At 41.8% G+C, this 13804-nt stretch overlaps 1 protein-coding gene across 20 annotated transcripts in view; it reads right to left on the reverse strand.

Annotated features, from left to right (window-relative positions):
* CELF4 (CUGBP Elav-like family member 4) overlaps window positions 1-13804 on the reverse strand; it is a gene marked incomplete at both ends in the record, with an annotated part of 677793 nt that overhangs the window by 624753 nt on the left and 39236 nt on the right. The gene's annotated exons all lie outside the window — the stretch shown is intronic.

Here is a 13804-nt window from a genome sequence, read left to right on the forward strand (position 1 = left end):
GATTATATCCCAAACCTTCAGTCAGAAACCACTGGCTTTTAGATATTAAGGAGATTACTGATCCATGGAGAGAAAACCTACCAGAGAACCAGATTCCTCTCACTGATGAATGTATTTTTGGAGATAAACCTCAGCTTTGGACACATTTTTGACAATCTGATCAGTATAAGGCAAAGTTGCTACTAAAACCACTCAGGATCTTTAAGGGAAGGCATTCCTAGAAGGAGAGGCAATAGGCAACTTCTTGCAGGTTCGTTTCAGTTTAGGAGAGATGGCAGCCACTCTCTGCATCTTTAGCTACACAGTTTTAGAAGTCACTAGGAGTCACTGGAGTTTTTAGAAAGGCTGTTGTACTTAAACTTGCTGACAATTCATTTTTGGGAGGGAGCTTGGAAAACAATAACAGTGTCAAGTACTGGACACCCCCATTTTAGCAGGTGCTTAAAGGCACCTTTCACCATTAACATAGCTGCAGGGAACAGATGCGCTTCTTTGGTAAGTTTGTTTATTATTTCCAAAACATAACAGACTTTTGTTTGGGTTTCAAAATGTTTCTTTTGTTTAGATGCTTTTCAAAGTGATTATTTGCTACACAGAGACAATTTCATTAGAACTTGCAACGAATTTGTTTTCTACTTTTTTCTGACCTCAGAATAAAATCTATTTTTCTGCCTGCCCTTGCTAACAGTGATATCAGTCAACTGTTCCATGTCTCAACAAACCACAGCAATTAGCAACAAACATCACCACAGCACAAACATTTCTAAAGACTGTCCACAAAACATGTCCAGAGACAATATTCAGAACACATGAATCAAGAAGCTCTTAACACACCAGTCATGGGAAACCTAATTAATCTGATTCAAAACAAACACTGCAGCCAAACGTTAAGTGACATTAACCAGGCTGGAAAAGACTTCTGCAGGAGCAAAGTGAACCTTTGACATGGTCAGTGAAGCAGTACTGCGATTTAGAGAGGGAGGAGGGTTTGAGGGATGGATTGGTGCAAACCACAGCATGGCGAGAGTAAATCAAACAAGACAGAAGCTCCTGTTCAAAACACTGAGCTCCATATGATCCTGGTCTAGGTATATCTTGCCATAACATATTATGGGAGGAAGACATTAGCTCTCTCTCTGAAGGTATTATTTGAGAGCTTCTGAGCACAAAGACGCCACCACTGATTTTTGGTGGGATCTTCTGTGTGTTTAGTATCTCTGAAAGCCAGGCTGCATGCTTTGGTTCCTATATAGAGCACTGCAAGTCTAACTTTCAGAACATATTTAAAAATAAGCTACAGAGATTTGAACATCTCTTCCCTCCTTTGAGAAAAGATTTGGAACCCACTGGGGGCCAGCACTTTCACTGTCTTTACAAATACTATTGCCCCCCTCAAAAAAGCAACATTCTGTTGCTGCTCCTGTACAGACTGTAGGAAGGCACCAGGGGCTTGCCTTGGTTTAGGCTAAACAAATGCATCATGGTTATGAATGAATGAGGAAACAAGGGCACCCACCTCTATTACTGAGAAATATGTCAATATTGGGATCATGGGTGTCACCAAAGTCTTCAGCTCTTTATTGTGGTGAGGCCGCATGTCCTTAGCTACTACCTAAGGAACAGTGCCCCAGCACGGTTTTAAAGCTGTTACCCACCACCCCAGAGTGGATGCATTTCCCTTCTTAAATAAAAAATAAATTAAAAGTCTAGTTTATAGTGAGAATGGCAGGTCACCTTGACCACATCAGGAAAGAATACGGCACTTCCAGCTTTATGTGATTTAGAGATGTTAACTAGTGACTTTACCAGCCTGCACAGCTTCTGTAGTATGTTAGGTGCTTCAAAAAGTTTATGACATTGCCTGTTTTTAAGCATGATAATATATGAGGGTATTACCTCTGAACAACCACTGTACTTCATTTGACAGAACAGGTCATAACGAGCCTTCACTTTACACCTTTGAAGCTTTGAATCAAGGGTAGGATTTTTGTCTATTTTTGTACTAAAGCTGCTAAAATTGAGGTCCTTTTCCTCCCCTTACTACAGAGCTTGTGGTTTTTTCTACAGTTCTAAAAAAAGTGAATACTCTCAAAACAGGGACATATGTTGTTCTAAACACTAATATTAAGCTGTTACAACAGTGAAGTATGAAAGGATCAAATATATTGTTGCAGTTGCCCCACCGATGAACTAAGGGTTTATAGTCATTCAGTTTTCTTCAGTAAACAGTTTTGCATCACCGAAAGGGGGCAAAGCAAATATACTGCCTTGCCCAGCATCACTTCTGGGGTTTGGAGAGCATTTGTCATTCACAATTATGGTTTTAGTTTTTACTCAACAAGAGTAGACCCGGAGACAGAGATTCCTTCTACTTCACTTTAGATACATGGCTTAGGCTCTCAGAACAGACTGTTATGGTTCAAAGTTATTTATGCAGCCAGTGAATGCTGAGAGAAGGGTCTCAGGAGGGCTGTTTGTAACCACAGCCTGCTGGGTCAGGCCCAATTCCTATTTATCCCAGTACCCCATCTCTGACAGTGGTCAGTAATGGCTATTAAGTGAAAAAGCACAAGAACAGGACAAATATGTATGCTCTCTTCCTAGTATACTCTCTTAACCTCTGCTATCCGCATCTCAAAGATATGCTGACTCCAAAGCAGCAACCTTAGATTAAAAAAAAAAAGCAAAACACTCAAGTGGAGTTATCTGAACATTTGCCTAGTCACTTTGAGATAGGAAACTTCTTCCAACTACATCATGCTGCAAAGATAGGCAGTGATGTAGAAACCAGTGCATAGGCAATGATGTAGAAACTACTGCCATAATATCATTGCTTCAAAATCTTAGCAGGGTGCTCATATCAGATGGCAGGATATGAGTAGGTATAAGTAAAAAACCTCCAGGGACACTCCAGCCTCTGGGAGCAGAGGTAAAAAGGCCACAGAGCCAAGATCAAACTACTTTTTGAGCATCCAAGTAAAATGCAGAAGCACTATGGGCACTTCTGATAAGACGAGCCTACAGTATTCATCATGTTTTGCTTGTGAGGGGCTGACAGGGTGTCTTGCTTCAAGGTGCAAAGAGTTAGAAATCAGTGAGACCCTCAGCTCAGCTGTGTAATCCCCAGTCCAGGGTCTGGGATGCAGTCCAGACATCTCCTCTCAGATCTACAGCAACTACTTAACAGGAGCAAAACCACTGCTGCATGCTAGAGAGGTTTCTGTGGGGCTTCCTGGGAAACTGAGATACTGAAATGCTATTTTCAAAGATGGTTTCTAAGCAATATGTTTAGCTTTATCAAACTCAGTTTAAAGCCCCAAATTTATTACAGGGTTAAAAAAGAAGACTGAAAATAGACAGAAAGTCTATTGTTTGACAAATTTTTTACATCTTTTTTTTTTAAGCTAGGCACATACACACAGTTGTAGCACGCGTCAAAAAGCATGTAAATCGCTTTCAGGTTCTACTGCTTTTTACTCCCAAACTGATCCAGTAATCAGGTATCATGTTATCTGTTTAGTCTGCCCAGTCAATACATTGCTATTTAAGTTGCATTATCACTGAGATATATTTGGTACAACATCTGCAGAGATTGCATTACAGAACACTTAATAGGTTGCATAGCCAAATGCAGGGCTATTCAATCGGCCCTGTGCTAGTCAACAAGAGACCTCAAAACATGACCCTGTCTCACCCATACCTGCATTGCTTTCCCAGACTGCCGTAGGGGCAGGACCTGATCTATGTCTTCTGGACTCCACTGCTGGTTGCCACTGCAGTGGACTGCAGAAAACGTAGTACTTGTACACACAGACCTCTTTGCACTGCACTGGAAATTATCACAGAACTGCTTCATGCTCTCGCCCTCCATTAAAACATAGGCTGTGTTGAAAATGAGCCTGTGGTGTCCAGTGTGATTCATAAGCAGTGCTTTAGGCCAGAGGAAAGGAGGAGAGCAGCGCACCTCTGCTCTCACCTCTGGTACAGGGCTAAAGTTCAAAAGACAGAATTCAAAGGGGTGTGGGGGGGAACAGTGTTTTAAATTAGCTCTAAATTAGCAGTGTCCAGCTGGAAAAAAAAAAGGAAAAACACCCAGAGCCACAGGACTGAGGTCTAGCTGGATCTGCTAGACAGGCCATGACATAAGGGAAAAATATATTACTTTCTGCTTTGCATGAGTTGATTATTGCCATATTCCTCCAAAGTCTCCCATACAGGGGAAAACATCTCCCACTGTTGGGAGTGACACGCATGCTGGGACACTCACAGGTACCTGCTACAGAGACGTAAAAAGACAAATCCATTCTGCACCTGTGACCAAGGCTTGTGGCTCAGCCACTTCCAGCTTGCTGCTGGCAGCCTGGATATTACCTCTAAGATAAATGAATAAGAGTTTAAGGTCTTATTGGATTACTGTTTATTGAACTTTATAAATTCCAATTAACAGACCCCTGAGCAATATGAGACATGTAGTGTACTCTTCATTTTATAGTGCAATTATTACTGAGTTTATCCTCAGCTGAACAAGAGGTATTAATGGATAAAACATGGGAAAGAAGACATACTAATAGATAAAAGCAGATATTGGAGACACGGAGATAAACAGATACAACCAGGAGAAAATGCACAAGGCAAGAAAGAGCACGCGTGTTCAGCTGATTAGGTTATTTCATTGCTTATACTACTATGCAGGAGGCCTACAGGAAATAGATGAGACAGTTGCACAGATGAGTAAGTGTCCTAAATATGCAAGCAGAAGAAGAGAGTTGGGGAGGGGGGCAGGGGGGAAGAAGAAGAAGAAGAAGAAGAAGAAGAAGAAGAAGAAGAAGAAGAAGAAGAAGAAGAAGAAGAAGAAGAAAAGAGATAAAAAGCAGTCAAAATAGGACAGATTTTGGAATTTATCATTTTCACAGTTGCTCTAGAGACATAAACATGTTGAGAAAGATCTCCCAATTCAGCATTTTGCCAGCATGCAGAGAAAGTTGCACTAGTGAATCTTTGGTACTATTTAAGATAAGAAAACATGTGCAGGGTGTTCACCCATTAATTTATACAATCAAGATGCAATGTAATCTCTCCTTCCCCACCCGAATATGGGACAGAAACCAAGTTGCTAACACAAGATCTGTAGGAACTCAGCTGCATTAAAAACCATGATGAAAGAAAGGTTTTTTAAAGCTGCTACAGATATTTCAGGCTTTTTTTGTCCCCCTTCTCATTCCCACATGCCTTTTTTTTTTTTTTTTTTTAATTTATTGAGCCTGTGCATACTGTCCTTTTCAGAGATAAGGGGAGCATGTATGTGTATAAACCCCAGCAGTGACTAACTACATTGATCCAGTCCGTGTTGCCAGTGCTCCTTGGTGCTTTCACATGCCAAATATAAGAGCTCCCCTACCTGTTTTCTGCAGGTATTATGAAGTGGATAAAAGAAACAGGTTCATGTTGGCTTCATTTCATGCTTGAACTTTCACATTATGATTCTCTGTTGGTGGGAATATTATTAGCAAGGTGGTTTCCAGTTTCTTCTCCCCCATCCCACCACGGTGTCAGAGCCCAGGTGCTCCCCACAAATTTAAGTGTCCCTCAGAACTCACAGCTTAGGAAATAACACAAAAGGAGAGTTTTGCTTCCTAAAGTCAGCTACTTAATTCAAAGCAGGACTGAAACAAAACAGATGATTTCTAAAGTTGGATGACTTCTTCTTGGCCCATAGAAAAATTGACCACAGGAAGCTGAAGGCATGGTTTCATCAGCAATCTTAACACTCTCCTCCCTGGGAACCAATGTCAAGGGAGATGAGGGTTGGGGAGATAATTAGACATGCTACAGCATCACTAGCAATTTAAAATAAAGCTACACCCATGTGTTGTGTGTACTTGTGATGAAAGTCCTGAACCAGCAACACAAGGCTTGCAAAGGAAGGACAGGACAGCAGAGCTGCACACAATGAGGATCACCATTGTTATGGTATTTAGATTTTTCCCCACCTGTGACTGAGCTTGATCCTAATTCTGTTCACCCAAAAAATATTTCATCTTGTCATACAAGAGTTGTTAGGGAGAGCTGGCAATGGTCTTTTTCACTCCCCGCTCCTCGAAGGAAAACAGGTTTAGTTGTTGCAGCCTGGTCCAAGTTTTGTCTTCTCTTAAGGGTCCTGCATGTGAGTGCGACTGGAGCTCAGTAGGTAACGAACCGCAGCAGCAGATACTGCAGTAAAAGATCAAAACCTCCAAATTCCTCTCTGAATTCTATCTGCAAGCTACTGCCCATGAAATGAAGGGGCAAAAATGTTGATTTAGTATTGCCTTAAATGAATGAATCTTTTCTAACAGGAGAAAGAAGATACCAAAAATAACCTCAACCAAGGCTTGTAACTGTTTTTCAAAGCCATTCTCTAAATATCAGGGTGATTTTACCAGAATATCAGTATAATCAAGTTTAAGAAACCTGTCAACCTCAACACTCCTCTTATAGCTCCCATCCAGGGACATCAATCATAGGAGTAGCTTGCCTTCTCGACTCCTTTCCTGTGTTCCCTTCCCCTTTAGATTCTTGGAAGCTGTAATACCCATCCCCTTTAAAGCTATTAAGTAGAGAGTGGAAGTGAAATATTTCTCCAAGAGCACCTCTTGCTGATGAAATACAACCTCCTTATGCAGGCACTGACCCAACATGGGGCCATCAGCAGAGCTGCAAACTCTCCCTCAGGTTACAGGTTGCACAGCTCCTCAACAGCACTCAAAAAGAAAGACAGCAATCGAGTCCCAGGTCAGGCAGAGTTAATCTACTCAAAGGGCTGAACATACTCAAGAAAGTAATGCAAACTCAGAATGGCCACCCCCCCGCCTACCCCTCTTACCACCCCCTGAGCCCCCCACCCTGCAATAGATCATACAGAATGGATCACATTAATTTTCTATAAACTCTATCAACTTGAGTGGCATGTCCTTAAGGGTTAGGTGATTGATATCCACAATGAAGTCTTATAATCTAAAATCATATTAATATTAATATTAAAGATTTTCTGTCCTTTATGTGCATCATTAAATTCTGAGTATAAGGTGAAATTGACAACATACATTTTGACAGCTTATCTATAATAAATATGCAAATCTTGATACCAGCATGTCATCACAGACTTTGCTGCTCCTTGAAATATCAGAGAGATCCTTTCTTTATATGACATTTACAGTGAAAGATCAGATATAAAGCATTTTGTATAACTGAGATTTTCATTGGCTTGGTCCTCAAGTACAATGATAGGGGCTTCATATTCCATTGGCACCAGCATTATCCCTCCTTCCTGTCTCCTCTTCATGACACCAAAGTGGGGAAAAATTTCAAGTGTTTCTACTCTTTCTCTGCACTCCTTACAGAAAACAAATTTAAAAAAATGTGCTCTCTTAAAGAATCTTAGAAATGTCTTCCCTTAGGCTCACAGACACTACCAGAAAGGTGATGATTCAACACAGGAGGGTTGTATTTAGCCCAGGAGAAGGATTAAATGACTTAATAGACAGGATGCCAGCTGTCCTTAACCCTGTGAGTCTACCTCAGACTGTGCAGTGCCACCCCACTCCCACAGAGGGTTTAGAAGCCCAGACTTGATGAAGGCAGTACTTCGGAGTAGCACCCTGCCTGTTCCAGTCCAATATTCACGCAACCCCAACCCACGGATGCGCGCTCCATCCTATCACCTGGTACGTGCACCTCATGCTCCTGTGTTCTCAGGAGTTCAGAAGGCTGGCAGCAAGATCTGAGTTTTCAGCCTGTTGCTTGGTGGGACTCTGCACATGCAGTGTGAGGCGATGTCACTCCTGGGCCACAGCACTGGCAGGGAAAGAGATCCAAACCAACTGTCCTATGATGACTTTTATGCATTTTGGAGCCCTCAGCCTTCTCCTACCTCCATCAATCCTTATCAGAGGCTGCTGCCAGACAACAGTGTCAGGAATGTTGGGAGAAGAGGGGTGGGTGTTGTGAAATTGGTGTGACTAGCAAAGAAACCATCTATTTTTGATTGGAAATTTGAAGCATAACTAATCTAAACAAATAATCACAAATTTTACACTACCTTTAGAGAGAGTGTGTACATGTCCATGTACACATGCAACAGATCTCATCCTCTCCTTCCAAATTAGTCCTTGCATATTCTTGTAGAAAAAGAATTGAAAGGAAATATAAGGAGATTTTCAATGAGGACAATAATTCATAAGAAACCAACCCAAGGCTATGAAATTTATTGTTTCGAGATCTGTTATAACCATTTATTTCTGTCAAGGGCAGGGCACAGGTAGAACAGGAACAAAAAAATCAAAGAACACTGAGCCATTTTTACTTCTTTTGTCTTCTGGTCACAGCCTAGTGCTGGCTGTGAAATGTGGAATACGAGCAGGGCAACAGATAAGCCAGAAGCCTGTGATAAAGGCTTCACTGCATAGTCCATATGTGTGTATGGACAGTTGTGCTGAATGAGAATAATAATGGAAGGTAGTTTACCCTACAGTCATTGAAGGATTCAATGCTGAGCCATTACCATATGGCTAAAGCACAAACCCCAGCAATTTGGAAAGAACAGGACCCCTGACCTTCAGGGAAGACAGAAGTTTTATAATTTGTTCAGGTCCTGAAACCTTCAGGGTCTTTTATTTTCAAAAAAGAAATAGGGAGTGGCCAGGGAAGACCAGCCCCTTTTTCCACGGACTTTTCAATGTTGCCAAGTCACCCCTCACCTTTCACCAAAGTCACAGGACCCTGTATTTAATAGCAGCTAGCTTTACTCAGCAGCATTCTCCCTCCCACAGCAGGTTTGCATGCAGAGTTTTAATGCTTCAGAAATTTCCACTTCCCAGTATGTTTAAGTTGTTTGGAGCCTGCAAGGGAAATCCTTCTGCCAGAGAATGAAATCTGTGTCAAAGCAGGCATCTCCCAATTCATCCTGTCAGCAGCCAGCCTCTGCTCACAGCCACATCACACAGCAGCTGCAAGCCACGAGATGTGGCTGAGGGCTGCCACCCTGCCTGCTGTGTAGGAGGCCAAGCAGGAACTTCCTACTCTAAGAGGTGCAACTCCAAAACCTGGGCTATAAAGAAAACGAGTTCCACAGGAAGGGGATGCAACCTCTGCAAACTAGAGTCATGTCAACAGGATGTCAATACTGACCCCAAGACAGGCTGTGTCTGCAGAGAAGTAGGGGATAAATAAAGGAGGTTTTATTTATTCTTTTCCTGCACCATTCCCACAATTAACACTCAGCTCCCGTGTTGCATTCATCTCTGACTAATCCTCCCCTGCATTATTTTTTATTTGTGTTGACTTGACACACCTTAATCCCTGAGTCAGCTCCTATTTCTTGCTAAACCAAAGGTAAATTATACCAAGTCTACCCAGCAATGTTAAAGCCAGCAGGATTTATAATGCAAAGTACCTGCTAAAAATACCCAGGCAAGCACACCAACTGCAAGAGCTTTCCACAGCACCAGAGACAAACATGTCACACCCAGAAGACGCGGAGAAAGACAGGGGTAAAGCAGTGAAGCTTATGAGAGACCAGGTCTCTGTCCTGCACCCAGGATCCAATGAGGTATCAAAGGCAGGAGAATTTCCCTCTTTGCCCCTGCTAGTGCAGTGATTTCTCACAATCCCATCCTCTGAAATCACGGCTGTGTCACGAGTATCACCCATGTCACTCACTGCACCACGCCTTCAGAGCAGGCAGAGTGCTCTCTTTCCATCACACACGTATTTCTGCTCACTCTCAGGGGACTCCTCACCCAGGGCACTGCCTGTGTGTACTCCCTCAGCTCAATTCACATACATTCCACCAGCACCACGCTGCTGTGCTTTATTTTTGCCTTTCTCCCCATTCTTATTACCCTGCCCAGCTCAGCCTCTCCCACTTGTCCCACTCTCTCTGCATCCATGTCCCAGGCACTGAGTGTCACTTGTGCTTCCTCTCCCTTCCTCCTGCCTTCTCCCTCCAGTCTCCCTTTCAAGCTTGCAAAAGCCCATGTGCCAGGTGGGAAGACAGTTTTTTGATTCATCCACATTATCAGCAAAGTGCATCCAGATCTGAACAGCCCTGTCAGCTCTTGAGAAATGAAACAATAGCAAATATCTGGTGAATTTCATGGTTATCAACACTCCTAATCAGGCAGATGAACTGTAAAAAAAAGAGCATTCATTACTTTGAACTAATGATTCCTTAACATCTTTGCTTTTTGAGACTTGACTCTCTTCCGTTTCCTATATTTATTTTTAAATGAATTGGAAATCCAGCCCTTTTTGCCCAGGAATTTCTGCAAAATCCTGGAGCCTGAAGTCTCATTCCCTCCTCCCCCTCCTCCAGCTTCTGTTTGCAGAGCATCATTATCATTATGTAATGATGTTTCTGTTGAGCTAGCAGAACTGCATAGTAAAGCGCATTAACCTGGCGATAACTGATCACTTACATTTTTTATCATGATCTATTGCCGAGTTAGCACACCGGGCCACTTCCAATGGCACTGCGCACTCGATAAATTAGTGTGCTGGCCTAGAACCTGTGATGGAATATTGTTTGGATTTCTGGTGTCTCTGCAACTAATTGTATTTTTCCCCATCTGTTTGCTTTGCCTTGACTCAGGGCTGTCGAGGGAGGAAAGTGTAGGGGATGAGCGAATAAGAGAACCGTCTGTGTAAGATTTATCCCTTGGCACTAATTGTCTTACCCTCTGCTTCATTAGGACCTCTCCCATCAACTTATCCCCTGTTGGTAGCCTCCAACTCTGCCTGATCCAGGCCAGGTGCTGATCCTCTCCTTACTCTTTGTAAGGAGACAGTGTTTTCTCAAGGCTATGTTTCCTCAAGGCTACCAGCAGTGTCTGTATCCAGATCAGCTCAAAAGCCCTGCATCTCTGAAATTTTCTCAGAAAAATCTGGAATAGAATTGGGCACTCAAAAGTTTTGACTTAATACAGTATTGGTCTCATTTACAAACCCACATGCCTCAGAAAAAAAAAAAAAATCCAACTTCCAAAGCATGCATCAAGCCAAGGGAGAACTCAAACTGCTTAAGTGACCAACAGCAAAGCCCGTACAACTTCAAGGACTTCACCCAAAGAAGAAATTATAATGTTTTCTGAAGTCAGTAGTTTTTTGTGAAGTTAACACTGAAGATTCTTCCCAGGTTCAGTCAAGACAAGGTCCCCGTACAATGATGACAGGAGCAAGAGATGGATACCTGCAGTCCTCGCAGCTCACCTGACAGCCCAGAGAAAGGAGACACATATTGCTATACCCTCTTTGCTCATAGCTTCTGCAGTGCACACCCCTGATACAGAAGGGCTTTTTTGTTCTTTTTCTTGAAACCCTCATTTGTTTTCCTTGAACTTCAGCAATCAGGGCCAAAAATAAATCATATTGCCACTACTTACATTGGACCTACAAAGCCAGATTATGGCACCGGGTATCTCTGTGCATAGTCCTTTGAGAGCTGCCCTGTTATTACTGCAAGCTAAGCAGGTCACTAGAGAGACCTAGAGGTCCCAATTCTGGAAACTTATGCATGTAATCCTTGTGCCACTGCTGACCACAACAAGTTTATTTGTGTACTTAAAGTTAAAAAACTTCATGAAGTGCTTGCAGGATCAGAGTCCTATTTCCCTGGATGGTAGTTCTGCTGCTGGTAAATAAGTGCCAGGAAATAGAGCAGAGACATGCTGGTTTGTGCATCCCCAGGCACACAGAAGACAGAAGCAAACTCTAATATTTACCAACCTGAAAAAACTGTAAAAACCTGGAGTTTCCAGCTTCCCTGACAGTACTAGCAGCAGAAGAGTGAAATAAATTAAATAATCATGCCATAAATACTAATTAATTGCCATTAAAAAGTACTCAAATCGTTTAAAAGAAAAATGCAGCCATTAATCAGAATAGCTCAGGTACCTAAATAAATATTTACTATTATGCGTGCATATTTAATCTACCTACCCATCAAAGACTAATGCTTTCTTCCTTGCCAGTGAGGTTTATTAACATCCTAGAGGGATAAAACAGCATCCCAGAACAGTGCAGGAATGTGGCATAGGGATTTAGGAGCAAGACAGTTGCACAGGGAAACACATAAGCTGGCCCAGGTGGTGCTATATATAGCCATACATCCAGGAATAGCCTCATCTTATTACTTGTGTTTAAACTAACAGCTCTAGGCCCTAATGCACAAACTCATTGTCCCAGGCAAGCCCTTCTTAATGGACAGATCCCATCCTGAGCATCTCCTAAGCCTACACATCAAAGTCTTCTTGAGACTGGGATTAAACATATTGTATTAACAAGAATTACTTCCAAGGAACTGTGCAAGAGTGGGTCTATCCATAGCTTTCAGAAAATAACAACCAAAAAAAAAAAACCAACCCTCCATGTTTGAAGTCTGCTTAGAGATGATTTTTTAGGGGGACAGGTTGGAACAATTTTCAGGAGAACAATGATCATTTAGGGAAGAAAAACATAAGTAATAGCCTTTAAGTGGGGGGTGAAGGCATAACTAGGTTTGTTTGAGGACACACAGTCCAACTCAAAGCTCACAAACAAGAAATAAGGATACTCCCAATATGAAACAAAGCAATTTAGCGGTCTGCTACCTACTGGAAAATAGACTCTTTAGGGCTTTTGCTATGCTTCTACCCCTTGTGTTAAGAAGTCATCCCTCCAAAAGGTAGGCTGGAAAGTGCTCTCATAGAGGGGAAACCTTGACAAGATACAGCATGTGGGAAGGAAATGATAAAAAGAGAGGACATTGGGACTTGTTTAGATGCTATTGTGTGATGCTTCTGGTGCTGTCCTGAACTTCTATCCTCCTACTTTTTGAGTAAATTGCTTTTCCAAGTGTCTTCAGGGGAAATTAAATATAAACAATTAATAAGTATTGGAAAGACTATTTTTAAGTGTTCTCAGGAGCATTTGCTATGATTGCTGTCATTTTTAATAAAATAACTGAATGAAAAGGTTTTGAGGTTTCTCCTGGTTTTGTTTCATTTTGGTTTTTTTTCCTAATTGGGTTTTGATAACTCCGCCCATGAAATACAAATAGATACTTCAGTAGTGACAAAACTAAGAAAGACTCAAAGGGCAAGCAAGTCAGTTAAGCTTTTAAGGAGAGCTTGCTGCAAATTTTTTTTTGGTACAATTGTATAAAACCCCTCCTAACTTCTTATGCAGAGAGAAATGTAAAGGGTTATGTAAAGGGTTGTGGACAGGAAGGGGGTACCTCAGGAGCTAAGCTTTTTTAAACACAACTGCCTGTAGAATAGCAAATACTTCTCCCACTTCCTAACTTCTCTGATGTGGTGTTTGCTTCTGTTGAAAGTGAATTTCAGAGCTTATACATTCCTTAGCAGTGAAGGAGTTACTACCCTATAGCTCCAACTTACCAAGTTCCATTCCTATTCTTCCTGAAAGAAAAGAGTTAGACTACCACATCCTAGGTGGGCAGCATATGAACTTATGCCCATAAATGAAGAAACAAGGAAGTACTTCCTTTTTAGTGACTAAGGAGCTCAATTCAAAACTAGAGTCAGGTGTATACCTTCAAAGGGATTTCAACAAATCTGCTATGTAAACATTTTAGATGCAGCTCTACATCACCCTCTCTGTGGATGGACCATTAATTCACACAGAATAGCTCTAAAAAGGAAAAAGTTAAAGAAACAAGAAAATGGCTTTACAGCTAACACTTGAGCTGCCGTTTTATTGACTTTGCAAAGGAATGTGAGTTTGTAGCAGCTGGGAACCTGCACGACAAATATAGTGAGTGGGAACCAGG

The sequence above is a fragment of the Coloeus monedula genome (genome assembly GCF_965178545.1).
Source record: "Coloeus monedula genome assembly, chromosome: Z".
NCBI lineage: Eukaryota > Metazoa > Chordata > Aves > Passeriformes > Corvidae > Coloeus > Coloeus monedula.